We start from the raw sequence: 18,646 nt of genomic DNA on the forward strand, positions 1-18,646 counted from the left end.
GAACAAACAATTCTAAAATTTGTATGGAACCACAAAAGACCCTGAATAGCCAAAGCGATCTTGGAAAAGGAAAACAATATTGGAGGTATCATAATTTCAGGCTTCAAGTTATATTACAAAACAGTAGTAATCAAAAGAGTACGGCACAGAAATAGGCAAATCAATGGAACAGAATATAAAACCCAGATATAAACTCACAATTACATGAACATTTAATCTTCAACAAAGGAGGAAAGAATATGCAATGGGAAAAAGATAGTATTTTCAACAAAGGGTGTTGGGAAAACTTGACAACTCTCTGCAAAAGAATGAAACTGAACCACTTATGCCCTACACAAAAATAAACTCAAAATGGATTAAAGACTTAAATGTGAAACCTAAAACCATAAAAATCCTACAAGAGAGCACAGGCAGTAATTTTCTGACATTGCCCATAGCAATGATTTTCTAAATATGTCTTCTGAGGCAGAGGAAATAAAAGCAAATTTCAACTATTGGGACTACATTAAAATAAAAATCTTCTGCATAGTGAAGGAAACAATCAACAGAAAACAAAACAAAACAAAAAACCCATTGATTGGGAGAAGATATTTTCAAATGACATATCCGATAAAGGGATAGTATCCAAAATAAAGAAAGACCTGATACCACTCAACACCGCCCCACCCCCAGAAATAATCCAATTAAAATGGGAAGAAGACATGAACAGATCCTTCTTGAAAGAAGATATCCAGTTGACTGACAGACTCATGGAAAGATGCTCAACATAACTCATCATCAGGGGAATACAAATCAAAACTGCAATGTGAGATCACCTGACACCTGTCAGAATGGCTAAAATAAAGAACACAGTAAACATCAAGTGTTGGTGAGTTTATGGAGAAAAAAGAACCCTCATGCATTGTTGGTGGGAATGCAAACTGGTACAGTCATTGTGGAAAATAATGTGCAGTTTCCTCAAAATTAAAAATAGAACTGCTTTAGGATTCAGCAATCACAATACTGGGTGTTTACCCCCAAAATTCAAGAACACTAACTCAAAGGGATACATGCACTCCTATGTTTATTGCATAATTATTTACAATATCCAAAATGTGGAAACAGCTGAAGTATCCATCAATAGATAAATGGACAAAGAAGATGTCTCATGTGTGTATATAAATATATATATATATATATATATATATATATACACATATACATATATATATATATATAAATGGAATATTATTCAGCGATAAAAAGAATGCAATCTTGCCTTTTACGACAACATGGGTGAGCTAGAAAGTATAACGCTAAGTGAAATGAGTCAGAGAGTGACAAATACCATATTATTTCACTCATATGTGGAATTTAAGAAACAAAACAAAGTTATAAAAGAGAGAGACAGAGAGAGAGAGACAGAGACAGAGAGAGAGACAAACCAAAAAACAAACTATTAACTATAGAGAATAAACTGATGGTAACCAGAGGGGAGGTGGGGGGGGATGGGTGAAATAGGTGATGGTGATTAAAGAGTATACTTATCATGATGAGCATTGAGTAATATGTAGTTTTTGAATTACTATATTGTACACCTAAAACTAATAGAACACTGTATGTTAATGATACTGCAATTAAAATTAAAAACTAAACTAAAATAAGATAAAAATAAATTTAAAATTGCCTAGTTGATGAAGAAATAGAGCAAATTAAAATTGGACCTAGAATCTATCTAAGCCTTCATAAACAATTTTGCAGAGTAACTTATCGAGTTCAGTAAGATTAATATATGAAATCCAATGGCAATTTGCCAAATCACAGTGTTATATTGTGCTTAGTGATGTAGCCCAGTCATTCTTATTAAATCTAAGCTTAATATAATGCTGTCAAGATGGTTTAGTACATTTACTATGTTTATGAAAATATTCTTTCTGATACAATTCAATGATGAAACAGCTTGTGAATTCTGTCATCTCTGCTTGCTCACAGTACTGACACTTGCTTGCAAGAAGACTATCTAATTTCCTCATAGATCAATTATCAGAATTGGACTGGTTTACCTCTTTCACAAGTTGCTTTGGCAGATCAAAAGGTGTCCTGGCCTGGTTGGTATTTGGCTTGAGTCATTGTTGGATATGTAGAAGATAATGAATTAGAGGCAGCCAGAGACTGTGAATCTTGTGGTTGGAAAAATTCCGAGTAGTCATTGGCACAGATTTCTTCTTATTCAAGAATGTTAGTTTTGGAAGCTAGAGAGCTGGAACTGAGGAACATGAGAAATGAAATATATAACAAAGGAAGCTTATGCCTTTCAGTGTAGGAAGAAATATAAGAATCTGAGTTGATCCTTACTAGTACTCCACTCTAGAGGTCCTTTGAAATATGTTTTCAAGTGCTTTGTGTATATTTGGAATAGGAAGACTACTTAATTCATAAAAGAAAAACTGATAAATTTAAGAAAAATAGCTAGCTATAAGAGAGATGCTAGTCTTCTATATATTTTTAAATCATTTCTCTATGTGGAACTCAAATTTTGAATTTTGAATACTTATCAAGTAGCCTCTTTAATAATAACTTATTTTAAAAGAAATCATCTCATTACATTTTTTTTCTTTCTCTTTTGCCTCTAGAGGGAGGGAAGTGAGTTGATTGCAGTCTATTGATCCAGATGAACTGATTCAAATTCCAGCTCCAAAGCTTACTAATTGTGGGTCCTACATCAAGCCCTTTTCTCCCTCCAAGCATCTATCACATGAAAATGAAAATAATACTAGCCTGAAGAGGAGAGTAGAAGGGTAAAGATAATGTATATAAAGCATCAAGCTCATTGTCAAAGGTCCTAATGTTGAAGAGAGCTTGAAATTTCCTATCTTCACCAAAATATGTCTGTGTGTGTGTGAGAGAGAAAGAGACAGAGACAGAGACAGAGAGAGACACTTAGTAAAACAGAGAGAGTATAAGCTGGATAGACAGAGAAGATGCATGATTTTAGAAAACCCATTTACATGTATTTTACAAAAGACACCAAGAAACATAAGTACACTCTTTTTTGAGAAAGTTCTCCTTTCTGAAATTTAATTGAAGAATGAAAGCTGGTAGAAGAGAGACTTGACAGCATTTAAGAAAAAAGCTTGTTCTAGTCTTGCACTAAATTTGGTAGCATCAAAATAAAGCCAAACATCTACACATAGATATTTAACATAGTAGATCTGGCAACCCGAAAAATATCCCCGGGGTTAATTTGACAACCGTGTAAGAAAAGAAGTACCTACTATATCCAAAATGAGCAATGATGACCTATTTTCTTACATTTGTCACTAACATCCTCACTGCTGTCAAGCTTGTTAGTGACAAATAACAAGGGAAAGGTCACAGCCTTATGTGATTTGAGTCAGCCCTGTTTTGAAACATTTACCAATGTTGAGGACAGAATCTCTAGGAGTTGGCTTTCCTCCCAAAGATATAATTTTATTTGTATGTTTTTAAAACTTCTAAAATTCTCCTTCATGGTATGAAATAAGTTATAATTGTATAACTTATAACACAGACTTACAATAAACCTTCTGGTTTTCCTATGAAGAAAATCTAAATCGATTTTAACATAATACAAATATTTTATTTATAAAAGAATAGAATCATAGCCATTTTTATTATGCCTGATATTTAATTTAAAAATTGGTCAAATTCTGGAAGAAGAAACAGAAGATATATAAATTTCCATAGAACACACAGCTAGTAAGCAGTTTAACCATCAGGGATTATGTTATGATTGATTCTAAAACCAGAGTTCTTTCCCTGACATTTTTCTACATTCTAATTTCAATGCTTGAAAGGCAAATTATAAAATGACAAAAGGCAAAGTGAAAAAGAAAAAATTAAGTAGTCCTCAATTCCCTTGGGTATCTAGTGAAAACTAATAGTAATTAATATCTGTCAATACACATCATCAAAATAAAAATATATATATACCTTTGGTAAAAGGTAATGTCTCTTTGTTTGCCCAAAATTAATGCAATAGAACTTTCTTACAAAGCAAATAAATGATACAAATACCAATTCCCTATTTGTTTTGTGATTTTATATAGTTATAAATGCCATCAGAATTTTAAATGAATATTTATAAAACCATAATTTATTCATTTTTGTTTTCTAAAACTCAATGTTAAGTTTAAAGTTAAAATAGGATACATTACTCATAATTTTATAAACAAGAAAGTATGGATTTTGGATCTTGGGACAACATTAAAAATTTTGTAAAGTAGCTAGGTATAGAGTATTGAGATGATAAATGCAGCACTTTTAAATTAGAGAGAACAACAAGACAGTATAAAAGCTTCTGCCCAGTGAATGTATGGATTTTTAAAACCACAGCTTTCTTTAATGATCTCATGTCATTATGAGAAGGATTCAGGAGAATTGTAAAATGTTATAGGATATTAAGTCAGGTTGCCCAAATGATGTGCTAATTATCTACTTGACCAACATTTTTAGAACACTTATTTTGAGCAAGATACTATTCTAGGCTCTGAGGTTATGGTGGCAAAGAAAAAAGCAGACAACATCCCTGTCCTCATGACAATTCCTTTCTCATGATATCATTTTGTGCAGTAATCTTCACAATGTTCAATATTTCCCATCTAGATTTCTTTCTTCCTATGAGATAACAAATCTAAAGTTGGACACAAAATATTTCAAGATTATTTTTTAAAGCTTGTCACCATATAATTATACATATATAGTAATGATTTAACATAAAATTGTTTATATTTACATAGAGTCATGTGATTGCTATACTAGCATTCATTAAAATTTTGTATGCAAAAATTAAACCAGATTTTTTTCTATTTATGTTACTTAAAATAAAAGAACTTTTTTTATTAAAGTTCAGTGACAGATGCTAATTTTCAAATTGGGATTTGTTTGGAATAGGATTAATAAAAAGACCATATATTATTGGTGGTATAAGTGTACTTTATTTTTCAAAATAATGCAAGGTTTACGTTATGGACTGTATTGTATATCCCCAAATTCATATGTTGAAGCCCTAACCTTCAATATGATTATATTTGGGTACACGGCACTTAGGGAGGTAAATGATACCATCACGAAGGTAGGACCCTGATCTGCTGGGACTGGTGCCATTATTAGAAGAGGAAGAGATACCAGAGATATCACTTTCTTCCTGTGAACACAAAGGAAAGGCCCTGCGAGAACACAGAGGGTAGGTGGCTGTCTGAAAGCCAGAAAAGTGGAGTCTCACTGGAAAAAAAGTCCCTTGATCTTAGATTTCCAGCTCCCAGAACTGTGGGAAGATACATTTTTGTTGTTTATGTAACCCAGTTTCTAGCCTAAGGAGATTAATACAATTTAAAACAGACTAGCTAAGGACTGTGCTTTTATGTTATATCCTTCTAAATCATTTCATGGCTTAATATTATCTATTTTAGATGTGAAATAGGAAGAAATTCAATGCATCTTGTTATCAATTGTAATTTGAGAATAATATATCAATAATTTAGAATGTAGTGTATTAACCCAAAAATTCTGTGATTTCATAATCATCTTTGTTTTTACCACAAAACTGAGGATGCCAGTCTTTTGTAAAATCATCGTCACAATATTTATAGATTAAATGTGTAATAAAAGGCTATAATAATTTAATAAACAACTAGTTAAATTTAAATAGTTAAATATTTCAATATAAATCCAGAAGCAGGCATACAAAGTTTGATTCACAAAAGGAAAATAGTTATTATTATAAATATCATACATATACACACTTTAATGTAATTTAAAAAAAACTTATTTCACATGAATTATCTCAATTATCCCTCCCAACACGGAGGAAGTCATAAAAATATTAACAAAAGTGTCCTATACTGTAAACCTAGAGTTTCTTATATATCTTCCCTTCAAGAAAATTACTAGAGTTACACTTTTATCATTATTCATATGATTCTTTATTGTCTATCTCTCCCATTAGACTGTAAGATCCAGATTTCTTTTTCCTTTCTTCTCCATTATGAAAGAATGTTTTTTTAACTCCTTAAAATTTAAATTAAATAGAACATCTTCTAAATGCTTGACTTCTCTTTTTAACTTGTTCCTAATAAGTTTTGCATTATGGAGAACCACTTGAGAAGTTTTATTCATTTTCTTGTTTTAATGAGAATAGGATCAAATTTTATCATTCCTAATCATTTCATGAAAAACATTGATATGCTTATTAAACTCAAATATTATGTTAATGTAAAGACAATCAATTTAGTCTTCAAACTGGGTAGGACTAAATTAGTAATGCTGATAGACAAATCATGTTGGGTATTGGGTTCTTTTGGATAACCTAAGAGTGAAAACCTTTATCAACCTTCCTAGTAATACAGGAGGGGAGATTCCAATACCCTAAAATACTCCTGGAGATGATTCTATAGCTTATCAAATTTGAGGGCAATACATTGATGTGACAGGCAATAAGTATGCATAAGGTCTTCAACTTTTGTCCCTACTTTTACCTACTTTCTCATATTTTTTTCTCAACTTTTGTCCCTCTTTTACCTACTTTCTGATAACGCCTAACTGCCAAATGTTTATTGTAGTTAAATGATGCTATAGTCCACCTGGCAGGACATTAGGAAGGGAGTTATGCCATAGAAATTCTTCCTACCAACTAAAGACCACAACACTGTTCTCTAGTTGGGAGAGGTAGTAGCAAGACAAAATTTCTGTGACTATATTAGAAAACATGCTCTCATAAGTAGTAAACGGAATACATGGATCTCAAAGGATTGATTTATTCATTATTTTTTTACATTTATTTTTTTAAGTTTTTATATAAATTCCAGGTAGTTAATGTACAGTTGAATATTAGTTTCACATCTACAATATACTGATTCAATACATCTATAAAACAACCAGTGATCATCACAAGTGCACTCCTCAATCCCCATCACCTGTTTAATCCATCCCCACCCACGTCCCTTCTGGTAATCATCAGTTTGTCCTCTATAGTGAAGAGTCGATGTCATGGTTTGAACTCTCTTTTTTTTTCTTCCCTTTGCTTGTTTCATTTCTTAAATTCCACATATGAGTGAAATCATATGGTATTTGTCTTTCTCTGACTTATTTTGTTTAACATAATACTGTGTAGCTCCATCCATGTCATTGCAAATGGCAAGATTTCATTCATTTTATGTCTGAATAATATTGCATTATGTACACACATACACACACACACACACACACACACACACACACACATATATATATATATATACCTCAAGTTCTTTATCCATTCATCAGTTGATGAACACTTGGGCTACTTCCATAATTTGGCTATTGTAGATAATGTTGGTATAAACAAAGGGATGCATGTATCCCCTTGACTAACTATTTTTGCATTCTTTGGGTAAATACCTTCTAGTACAATTGCTGGATCATAGGGTAGTTCTATTTTTAAGTTTCTGAGGAATCTCCATACTGTTTACCACAGTGGCTACCCCAGTTTGCATTTCCATCAACAATGCAAGAGGGTTCCCCTTTCTCCACATCCTCACCAACACATGTTGTTTCTTGTGTTGTTTATTTTAGCCATTCCTGACAGGTGGGAGGTGACATCTCACTGTAGTTTTAATTTGTATTTCCCTGATGATGAGTGATGTTGAGCATCTTTTCATGTCTGCTAGCCAACTATATGTCTTCTTTGGAAAAATGTCTATTCATGTCTTCTGCCCATTTTAAATTGGATTATTTATTTTGAGTATTGAATTTTATAAGTTCTTTGTAGAATTTGAATACAAATACTTTATTAGATATGTCATTTGAAAATATTTTCTCCCATTCCAAATGTTGCCTTTTAGTTAATTGTTTCCTTCACTGTGCAGAAGCTTTTTATCTTGATGAAGTCCCAACAGTTTATATTTGCTTTCGTTTCCCTTGCCTCAGTAGACATACCTAGAAAGAAGTTGCTACAGCCAATGTCAAAGTGGTTACTGCCTATGCTCTCTTCCAGGACTCTGATGGTAACAGTTAACATTTAGACCTTTAATCCATTTTGAATTTATTTTTATGTATGGTGTAAGAAAGTCATCAGTTCCATTCTTTTGCATGTTGCTGTCCAGTTTTCCCAACACCATCTGTTGAAGAAACAGTCTTTTTCTTATTGAATAGTCTTTCCTGATTCATCAAAGATTAATTGATCATATAGTTATGGGTTAATTTCTGGGTTTTCTATTTTGTCCTATTGATCTATGTGTCTACGTTTGTGCCACTACTGTACTCTTTTGATTACCACCACTATGTAATATAACTTGAAGTCCAGAATTGTGATGCCTCTAGCTTTTTTTTCCCCCTTCAAGTTTGCTATGGCTATTCAGGGTCTTTTGTGGTTCCATAGAAATTTTAGTATTGTTTGCTCCAGTTGTGTGAAAAATGCTGTTGGTATTTTGATAGGGATTGCATTAAATGTGTAGACTGCTTTGGGTAGTATAGACATTTTAATAATATTTGTTCTTCCAATCCGTGAACATGGAATATCTTTCAATTTCTTTGTGTCATCTTCAGTTTTTTTCATCAGTGTTTTATAGTTTTCAGAGTACAAGTCTTTCAAATTGGTTAGGTTTATCCCTAGATATTTTGTGGGTTTTGGTGCAATTATAAATGGGAATGATTTTTTATTTTCTCTTTCTGCTGCTTCATTATTGGTGTACAGAAATGCAAGAGATTTCTATATGTTGATTTTGTATCCTGTGACTTTACTGAATGAGTTTATCAGTTCTAGCAGTTTTATGGTGGAGTCTTTGGGGTGTTCTATATAGAGTATGGTTACATTGGCAAATAGTGGAAATTTGACTTCTTCCTTGCTGATTCGGATGCTTTTTATTTCTTTTGATTGTCTGATTCCTTAGGCTAGGACTTCTAGTACTATGTTGAATAAAAGTGGTGAAAGTGAACATCCCTGTCTTGTTACTGACCTTAGAGGAAAATCTCTAAGTTCTCCCCCATCGAGGATGATATTAGCTGTTGGTTTCTCATAGGTGGTCTTTATGATGTTGAGGTATGTTCTCTCTAAACCTACTTTTCTGAGGGTTTTTATCATGAATGGATGTTGTTCTTTGTTCAATGCTTATTCCGCATCTATTGAAATGATCATATAGTTCTTATCATTTCTTTTATTAATGTTGTGTATCATGTTGATTGATTTGTAAAGATTGAAACACCTTTGCAATGCAGGAATAAATCACACCTGATCATGGTGAATGTTTTTTTAATGTATTATTGAATTTGGTATGCTTTTATTGAGAATTTTTGCATCCATGTTCATCAGGGATATTAGCTGGTAGTTTTCTTTTTTAGTGGAGTTTTTATCTTGTTTTGGTATCAGGGTAATACTGAACTTATAGAATGAATTTGGAAATGTTCCTCCCTTTTTTATTTTTATTTTTTGGAGTAGTTTGAGATTAATAGGTATTAACTCTTCTTTAAATGTTTTCAGAATTACCCTGGGAAGCCATCTGGCCCTAGACTTTTGTTTGTTGGGAGTTTTTTGATTACTGATTAAATTTCTATGCTGGTTATCAGTCTGTTCAAGTTTTCTATTTCTTCCTGTTTCAGTTATGGTAGTTTATATGTTTCTAGGAACTTATCCATTCTTTACATTGTCCAATTTGTTGGCATATGGCTTTTCATAATATTTTGTTATAATTATTTATATTTCTGTGGTGTTGGTTGTTATTTCTCCTTTCTCATTTCTGAATTTATTTATTTGGGTTATTTCTCTTTTCTTTTTGATATGTCTGGTGAAAAGTTTATCAATTTTGTTGATGTTTTCAAAAAACCATCTCCTGTTTTCATTGATCTTTTTTGGGTTTTTTGTTTGTTTGTTTGTTTTTTGGAGTTCCTATTCATTTATTTCTACTCTAATCTTTATTATTTTCTTTCTTCTGCTAGTTTTAGGTTTCATTTGTTGTTGTTGTTTTCTAGCTCCTTTAGGTGTAAGGTGAGGTTGTTTATCTGAGATTTTTCTTGCTTCTTGAAGTAGGCCTGTATTGCTATCTTCTTCCCCTATAAGATCACTTTTGTTGCATCCCCAAAGTTTTCAGCCATTGTGTTTTCATTTTCATTTGTTTCATGTTGTTTTGTTTTGTTTTGTTTTGTTTTGATTTTCTGGTGTACCTATTCATTTTAGTAGCATTTTAACTTCCATGTATTTGTGTTCTTTCCAAATATTTGCTGTGGGTGAATTCTAGTTTTATAGTGTTGTGGTCAGAAAAGGTGTATGGTACAATGTCAATTTGTTTGTATTTGTTGAGGCCTGTTTTGTGACCTATTATGTGATCCATTCTGGAGAATGTTCCATGTGCACTTGTAAAGAATGTGTATTCTGTTGTTTTAGGATTGAATACTGTGAATGTATCTGTTAAATCCATCTGGTTTAGTGTGTCATTCAAAACCATTGTTTCCTTGTTTATTTTTTGTTTGGATGATCTGTACATTGATGTAAGTGGAGTGTTAAAGTCCCATACTATTAGTGTGTGTTATTATCAATTAATTCCTTTATTTTTGTTATTAATTGTTTTATATATTTGGGTACCCCTATGTTGGGTACATAAATATTCATAATATTTGTTAAATCTGTCCCTTTATGATTATATAATGTCTTTCTCTTTTAACAATTTTTTTTTGAAGTCTAGTTTGTGCAATATAAGTATTGCAACCCTGGCTTTCTTTTGACAGCCATTTATATGATAAATGTTTCTCCAGTTCCTCACATTAATCTGCAGGTGCCTTTAGGTTTAAAATGCGTCTCTTGTAGGCAGCATATAGATGGGTCTTTTTTTTATCCATTCTGACACCCTATGTCTTTTGATTTAGTTTATTTACATTCAGAGTAATTATTGATGGATATGTATTTATTGCCATTTTACTTGTTTGGTGATTGTTTCTGGAGATTTTCTCTGATTTTTTTTCTTGTCTTTGTCACTTTTGACCTCTCCTTTGCACTCAAAGAGTCTCTAACATTTTTTTAAATTTTTTTTAAATGTGTACTTATTTTTGAGCGGGAGAGAGAGGAAGACTAAGTAGGGAAGGAGCAGAGAGAGATAGAGGCACAGAATCCAAAGCATGCTCAAGGCTCTGAACTGTCAGCACAGAGCATGACATGGGGCTTGAACCCTTGAGCCATGAAATCATGACCTGAGTCAAAGTCGGATGCTTAACCTACTGAGCCACCCAGGCACCAGTTTCTTTAATATTTCTTGCAGGACTGGTTTATTCGTCAAAACTTCTCTAGTTTTGTCTGGGAAACTCTTCATCTCTCCTATTCTGAATGTAAACCTTACTGGATAGAATATTCTTGGCTGCAGATTTCTCCCATTCAGCATTTTGACTACATCCTGCCACTCCATCCTGGCATGCCAAGTTTCTGTTGAGAAATCTCCAGCTAGCATATGTGTTTTCCCTTGTACGTTAAGGACTTCTGTTTTCTTGCTCCTTTTAAGATTTTTTTATCACTATATTTTGCAAATCTAATTGCAATATGTCTTTGTGTTGGCCTGCTTTTGTTGATCTCAATGGGGGTTGTCTGTGCCTCCTACATCTAGATGTCTGTTACCTCCCCCAGATTAGGGAAGTTTTCTGCTATTAATTCTTGAAATAAATTTTATGCCCCCTTTTCTCTCTTCTTCTTCTGGGCCTCCCATAACATGAATATCATTATGTTTGATGGAGTAACTGAATTTTCTAGGTCTATTTTTGTGTTGTATAATTCTTCTTTGTCTCTTTTGTTCAGCTTCATTATTTTCTATTATTTTGTTTTGTAGGTCACTAACTTATTCCTCTGCTTCTTCTAGCATGTTATTCACTGCATCAAGCCTGTTTACAATCTTGTTTATTGCATTCTTCATCTCTGGTTCTTTTTTAATACCAGAGATGTACATACCAGATGTATGTATTTTTTTAATCTCTGGGGTAAGGGTCTCACTGATGTCTCTATTTTTTTCTCAAGCCCTTATGATTGCTGCTTTAAATTCACCATCAGGCATGGTATTTATATATATTTCACTTAGATCTCTTGCCATGGCCTTATCTTGTTCTTTCATTTGCAATTAGTTCCTCCATCTTGGCATTTTGTCTAAGTCTCTGCCTTCTTTTCTGTGTTAGAAAAACCAGTTATATCTTTTCCTCCTGAAAGTAATGGCCTTATTAAACTGAGGTCATATAGTGCCCAGCTCTGGCACTTAAGGAATGTCTTCATTGTGTGCTGTGTATACTATGCTGTTGTGTTTGGCTGCTCTATCCTTCAGGCCAGTCATCTGCAGAGGCTTTCCTTGTCTGCTGTGGGCAATGTTTGGTCCCTAGCCAGAGTGTGGCAAGCTTTGGCAAGGTGTGCTCCAATCTGCATGTGAAAAGAGACCTGGCAGCAACTCCACCAGAACTGAGGACCTCCAAAACTCTCTGATCAGGAGATACTGTGTGGGCAAGGCATTTGCACTGGTCTTCTGGGGGAAGTTCTCCATTCTGGTACTGAAGCAAGCTTGACTGAGAAAAGCAATCCTGCAGAGCACAGGGTGGTAGAGCTCAGTGTAAGGAAGTTAGGCAGCCAATGTCAGCATCGTGCTGCTTTTTGCTGGCTCTGTGTTGATGCTGAAAGGCAGGGAGGAAAATGGCACCTGACAGCTCCTCTGTTTTCAGAGAGGCATCTCTGTGAATGCTTCCACATAGGGAAGTATTCTGAGAAGAGTGAATAATCTCCCCACTGTGCCCAAGGCACTCTTCAGATCACTGTTTCCATGCTCTCTGCTCCCAGGTTTTTTGCCTGCCTTCCCTCCAGGAGCAATGTAGTGCCCTCCAGACTCTATCCCAGCCAAGCCTGCTGGCCTTTCAACTTGCAGGCTTTAAGTCCCACTGGTTGCAAGAGCTCATAAAATTCAGCCCCTCTCATTTTCCAAGCCAATGGCTTTCAGAAAATGTTCTCTTTGTGCATCTTTCTGTGTGTTCCTCTCTCTCACTCTTCTCTGCAACCACAGTTCCCTCCCCTCCACAATACCCACAACCCATTTGTTCTCTAAACGATGTCTCTGAACTTTCTACCATCTTCAATGTGACCTCTTCTCTTCCGTCAGTTGTGGAGTTTTTTCTGCTAGTCTGTAGGTCAATTTCTGGGGGTATTGAGGATGATTTGATATTTATCTAGTTGTGCTCATAGGGTGAGATAAACCTAGTGTCCTACTACTTCATCACCATCTTCCCATTCGTTATTCTTGAAAACATATTTTAAGTGTTTTCTGTGGATTGATAACTGGGCTCAGCACAGAGAATACAAAATTGTCAAGCAGAAAAGAGGCCATGCACAATATCATGAGTTCAGTCTAACCAGTAAGTTGAAAACTTATCACATACTTCTAAATGTAAGAGAATTTGCAAGCATGGCAGTATGTATGAGAGAGGCAACAGGAGCAAAAACCTTCATTACATAAGTGAATGAGTAAAATGAGTGAATGAATGAATGTCTCAGTGGCTAAAAGAAACTCACAGGAGACTAGTCTAGTTAGAGCAGAGAGTGCCCCTGCAGCATACTGCATGGGGAAGTAGAGACCGCTTTTATCACATAGATTTTAACCTTAGACCAAAGGAAAGACATTGGGAGGCAGCGTCTGTGCCCATACACTTAAAGTGCAAGGACTAAAGAAAGAGAAATACAAAATTTGTGTTTTGAAAAGAAACTCATGCAGCTTTGTTGAGAGAAATAAATGATTATAGGGAGCCTTAGGTGGATATGAGAAAACAGTTATTAAGCTCTTAGAATTAGACAGATCTGGGTCTTCTACTCAATGCATGATACAAATTTGGAAGAATGGATGTTTGTTAACTGCTAAAATAATTCATCTTTATACCTTTCTTCTTTACATAGAAAGCAGCATTAGCTGCCAAGAATAACTTTATGAATACAGTGGCTAAATTATACAGCTATTTCATGCACTATTTATCATTCAAATATGAGAAAACTAAGCTATCATAAATGTCTGTCTCTATTTGCTGGAAAAATAAATGCAGTATATTGATTACAAGATAATGAACAGCAATATTCTTTTGCTCTGATACTCAAATAGCTATTCCTTATTTTTGTGTATTTTCTCTATTACTAAATAACTACTAAATTGAAGGAGAAACATTGCAGTATTTCAAAAAGTCAAATCTATGGAAAATATTAATACAATTATTATAAACTGTATCTCCCTAAAATTCATATGTTGAAACCCTATCCTTAATGTGATGATATTTAGAGATGGAACCTTTGGGAGATAATTAGGTCATAAGGTAGGAGCCCTCATGATGGAATTAGTGCCCTTGTAACAAGAGGCAGAAAAGAACTTGCTTCCTCTCTCTTTTACTGCCAGGTGAGGACACAATGAGATGTCCTTCTGCAAACCAGAAGAGGGCCTTCACTAGACACTGGATCTACCAGCACCTTGATCCTGGATGTCCCAGATTTTAGAATTGTGAGAAACAAACATTTATTGTTTAAGCCACCCAGTCTGTGGGTATTATAACTGTTATAACAGCCCGAGCTGATTGGCATAACATTTAAAGTATATGCAACAAGTGTTTGGAAAATTCATAGGTGAAAATTAGATAAATACTTTTAAGAACTGATTGCTAATCTTGAGGAAAAAATCAAATTCCATGAAGATTTGTGTAGATGTCATAAAAATTAGATGTATGTTAGATGAGTCACACAAACACAGTTTTATGGAATATGGAATATTAAATGAAAAAATCCATTAAGATGTATTTTTATGCTTTAGGGGAAATGAAATCTGATATTCAATAAAAAGTGCCAGAGGTAACATGAAATAAAACATAATTTAACTATCACAATATTAACAAAAAATATTATCATGCTAGTTTTTCAAACCTAAAGTCATATACTAATGCAAGAAAATTATAATTTAATTTTATATAACCATGATATAACATGGCACTGAAAAATTCTTACAATATTTGAAGTATTCCACATTTGTCCCTTTTCCCTTGTCATTAGATGTACATTACAAAATGATTGAGTAGTACAAACCCTCAAGTAAAGAACAAGAATGCAACTTAAATTCTTATTTTTTTCAGCCTTCTCAAATCATTTACGCAAAGATCATGTCAAACAACTTTGTTCCTCTGCTTGCTCTGTCTGCAGCACTGTAATTCCACCCTAGAGCCATTTAAGATTTATAACCACTCAACTTTCACACCTGCTATGTGGCAGTCAAATGCTACATGTTACGGGGAACAAAAATGAATAGAATATTATCTTGCATTCCACAAATTCAGAAAAGCAGCAGGTGAAGGCTGGCAGTCAAACAGCTGACTAAATTCAATGTGGTAAATACTATGAACATTTATGTACAAAGTGCTATGATACCACAGATAAGGGAGTAACTACATTTGTAGGGAGTATACTATAGAGTTAGGAATGGCTTCTAATGAAAGAAGTACTTAAGAATTGGACTTTGATATTAAACATTTATTTGTTTGTTTTTTTCAAAAAAAAGGAAGAACAAGGCAAAGATGCTAAGGAACTAAATATGTTGATGTGATTGTAATAAATGTCCCAATTGGTGAGGGCTTCATTTCTCAAAGAATATACTAGGTTTCCTTTTACCTCCAATCCTGTTTATTCTTTTGTGAAACACTACTTATCCTTAAAAGAGATCTGGATCAGATGCAGACCACAATGGCTGAAACCATGTGTTGGTCTGGTTCCCCTTTGAAGACATTTTCCTTTGGTTTGAGTTCTATTGCCCTCTCCAATCTCTGAATTTCTAACAAATAGTCCTCTGGATTACTTATATACTGAATTACTCTGGATTATTTATATACTTATATACTCTGGATTACTTATATACTTATATACCGAATTTCTAAGAAATAGTCCTCTGGATTACTCACATACTGCTGAGCTTGTTCTTTGTCTGATCTCCCTAATTAGTCAGAGCATATTTTAAAGGGAAATTTTCTCTGAATATTAAAAAACGATATTGTTTACAGGGACACCTGGGTGGCTCAGTTGGTTAAGCGTCCAACTTCTGCTCAGGTCATGATCTCATGGTTCATGAGCTGGAGCCCTGCATCAGGTTCCATGCTGACAGCTCAGAGCCTGGAGCCTGCTTCAGATTCTGTGTCTCCCTCTCTCTCTGCCCCTCCCCCCTTCATGCTCTGTATCTCTCTTTCTCAAAAATAAACATTAAAAAAATAAAAAAAAATTGTCTATAACGCTATGCACAGAGACGTTATCAATATTTGTGCATTTCATTGAATTAAGTCATTTCTCTTTTCATAAGCAGTAAGTTCACCTTAAACTTCAGACCTAAACTGGGAAGTTATACATTCTTGCATCTTTAAATGTTAGTTTGTAGTGATGCCTTGACTCTGACTTTAAAAATGAATAAGTTATAATTTCATGGAAGACCTTGAAATACATGGGTATGATTTGAACATGCCAATTCGAAAGCTATTCCAGATACAGGAAACAAAATATGGTTGGAAATGTAGGTGAACATGATTTATAATAGGAGAGAAAAAGTAGTTCTACTATGGGGAATGTAAACTTAATAAAATAAAATAGGTTAAGTAATGAGTAAAATAATGTGTAAATGAATACTTTCTTAAATTAGTAATGGGTAGGTGGCTCAGTTGGTTAGGCATCCAACTCTTGATTTCAGCTAAAGTCATGATCTCACAGTCCTTGAGTTTGAGAGCCACGTCGGGCTCTGCACTAAAAGTGCTTGGGATTCTTTCTCTCTCCCTCTCTTTCTGCCCCTTCCCCACTTGCACACACACACACTCATGTTCTCTCAAAATAAATAAAAAACTTAAAGAAGTAAATTAATAAAAATAAATAAATTCATCAATAGGTAAAAGAACCAGAAATTCTGGTTGTAATTAGAGCAGGGGACTTTAGAAATTTGTGTTATTAAAATCAATTCCACAATCAATAAGCAAGAGTAAGACAAAAAAAAAATTACAAGTATTGATGTGTTTAGTATAGGCTGGAATGGAGAGAATTTATGAGCGTGGAGACCAAGATGAAATCATTCATTAACAGAAATAATAACAGAGCCTGACCTGATAACATAGGACAGAGAAATCAGAGGAGACAGATGTAGGAGGGGTCATAAAGGAGGATTTGCCAGGATTTGGCAAAAATGTACTATTCATTCAATACTATATTTGTTCTAGGCCACGGCATTACTTGCTATGAAAAATTTCATGTGAACATGGATCCTGTCCTCAAGGAGTTTATGGTTTAGTAAGGATGGAGAAAGAATTTTGAAGAAGAAAGAATTAGAAGTAGAACTTGCTAGGAAGAATTTCAGGGGTTCAAGTAGCTCACTCAGAAGACGAGAAAATTCTATAAAAGCCACTGAAGTTAGGAAGGTGAGGACTGTGTTTGGAATAAAGAAAGGTCTGCAGTTTGGCTAGGGAATATATCATGGATAGATAAATGGGATAAGGCTTAAAAGAGAAACTGGGGTTATGAAGGAGAGTGACTTGAATATCCAGCTAAAGTGTTTGGGTTATGTGTTAGAATGGGTACCTTGGGTTTGATTACCCTGCAGCTCTTACCTACTTTTATTTTATTCTTGTTTATTTATTTTGTGTAAAAATGTCCTGAATCATCTTTTGGAAGTGCTCTTTTTCACTACAGGCCACTCAGACCTTGTCTCCCAGGAATTTGAATCCCAGCCACTGACACAGGAGGGAAAATGGGAGGAGATGAAGCACACCAATTGCAGTGTCACGGACAGATTTCCCTCCTTTCCTGCCAACTTTCCTGGGTCCTGTCCTTTGCAAAAGCTGGTTGTTTTGTTCTCTTTTTGGTTTATGAATTGCCATGAATCCTTTCAATAAAATCCTTTTGTTTCCCTAAAGTAGGCTAGAGTTGTTTACTATCGCTTAAGACCCAAAGCACTCGTATTCAGAACCAACAGAATTACATTATATGACATTTCACATAGACAATGGGAGTCAGAAGAAAACAGTATTTTGCTTCATATATGTAGTTTTCAAAGAAAGAATGAAAAATCAAAAGATCCATCCAGTGAAAGAGTTACTGTAGTACAGATGTTAGTGCAAGACAGCATTATGTAGAAAATGCTTTGTTACCTTGTGAAGGAAATCATAAATCAATGCACACAAAGTAACTGTGACTTAGAAAGGGTTTTTGAAAAGAATAAGCTTCTCATGCTTTTGTAGCAAGCCCATAAAATCAATCATTTATATTGAGAAAACAATGATTAGATTATTCTTGGAGAGCTTAAAGAAGATATTTTCAATTACTTGAAAAAGTATAGCTGGTAAGAAATGTATTTATGTTTGAGTAATTTCTGTGTAAAAAAATAAAAGCTTAAGAGTAAACAAAGCAGGGCAGACTCAGAATAAAAACAATGTAGAGCAAGAAATTTATTTTCATAATTTAAAATGCCATCTGATGTCAGGTATTCATCAAACCTTTTGCTAACATTAAATAATTTTGCTATTAATAACAGCTAAAAAGTACTCAGAATTATTAAATGGCAGAGTCTATCCTGAACACTATGAAAACTATCTCATAAGATTCACAAGACGGTTATAGGACAGGCTTTGTAAATCTTAAGTCTCTTTGGTTACAATGAAA

The 18,646-nt window shown here is 34.0% G+C and overlaps 1 protein-coding gene and 1 long non-coding RNA gene across 5 annotated transcripts in view; one reads left to right on the forward strand and one right to left on the reverse strand.

The window, feature by feature from the left end:
• LOC113602803 (uncharacterized) overlaps nucleotides 1–17,894 on the forward strand; it is a 32,620-nt gene extending 14,726 nt beyond the window's left edge. For both annotated transcript variants that reach the window (XR_003424325.2, XR_003424324.2), the window contains 2 exons: nucleotides 14,376–14,477; nucleotides 17,678–17,894. This is a non-coding gene — a long non-coding RNA (uncharacterized LOC113602803). The remainder of the gene's footprint in view (nucleotides 1–14,375; nucleotides 14,478–17,677) is intronic.
• MGAT4C (MGAT4 family member C) overlaps nucleotides 1–18,646 on the reverse strand; it is a 720,391-nt gene that overhangs the window by 666,267 nt on the left and 35,478 nt on the right. The window lies entirely within an intron of this gene.

This window comes from Acinonyx jubatus, chromosome B4 (assembly GCF_027475565.1).
Source record: "Acinonyx jubatus isolate Ajub_Pintada_27869175 chromosome B4, VMU_Ajub_asm_v1.0, whole genome shotgun sequence".
In the NCBI taxonomy this organism is placed as follows: domain Eukaryota; kingdom Metazoa; phylum Chordata; class Mammalia; order Carnivora; family Felidae; genus Acinonyx; species Acinonyx jubatus.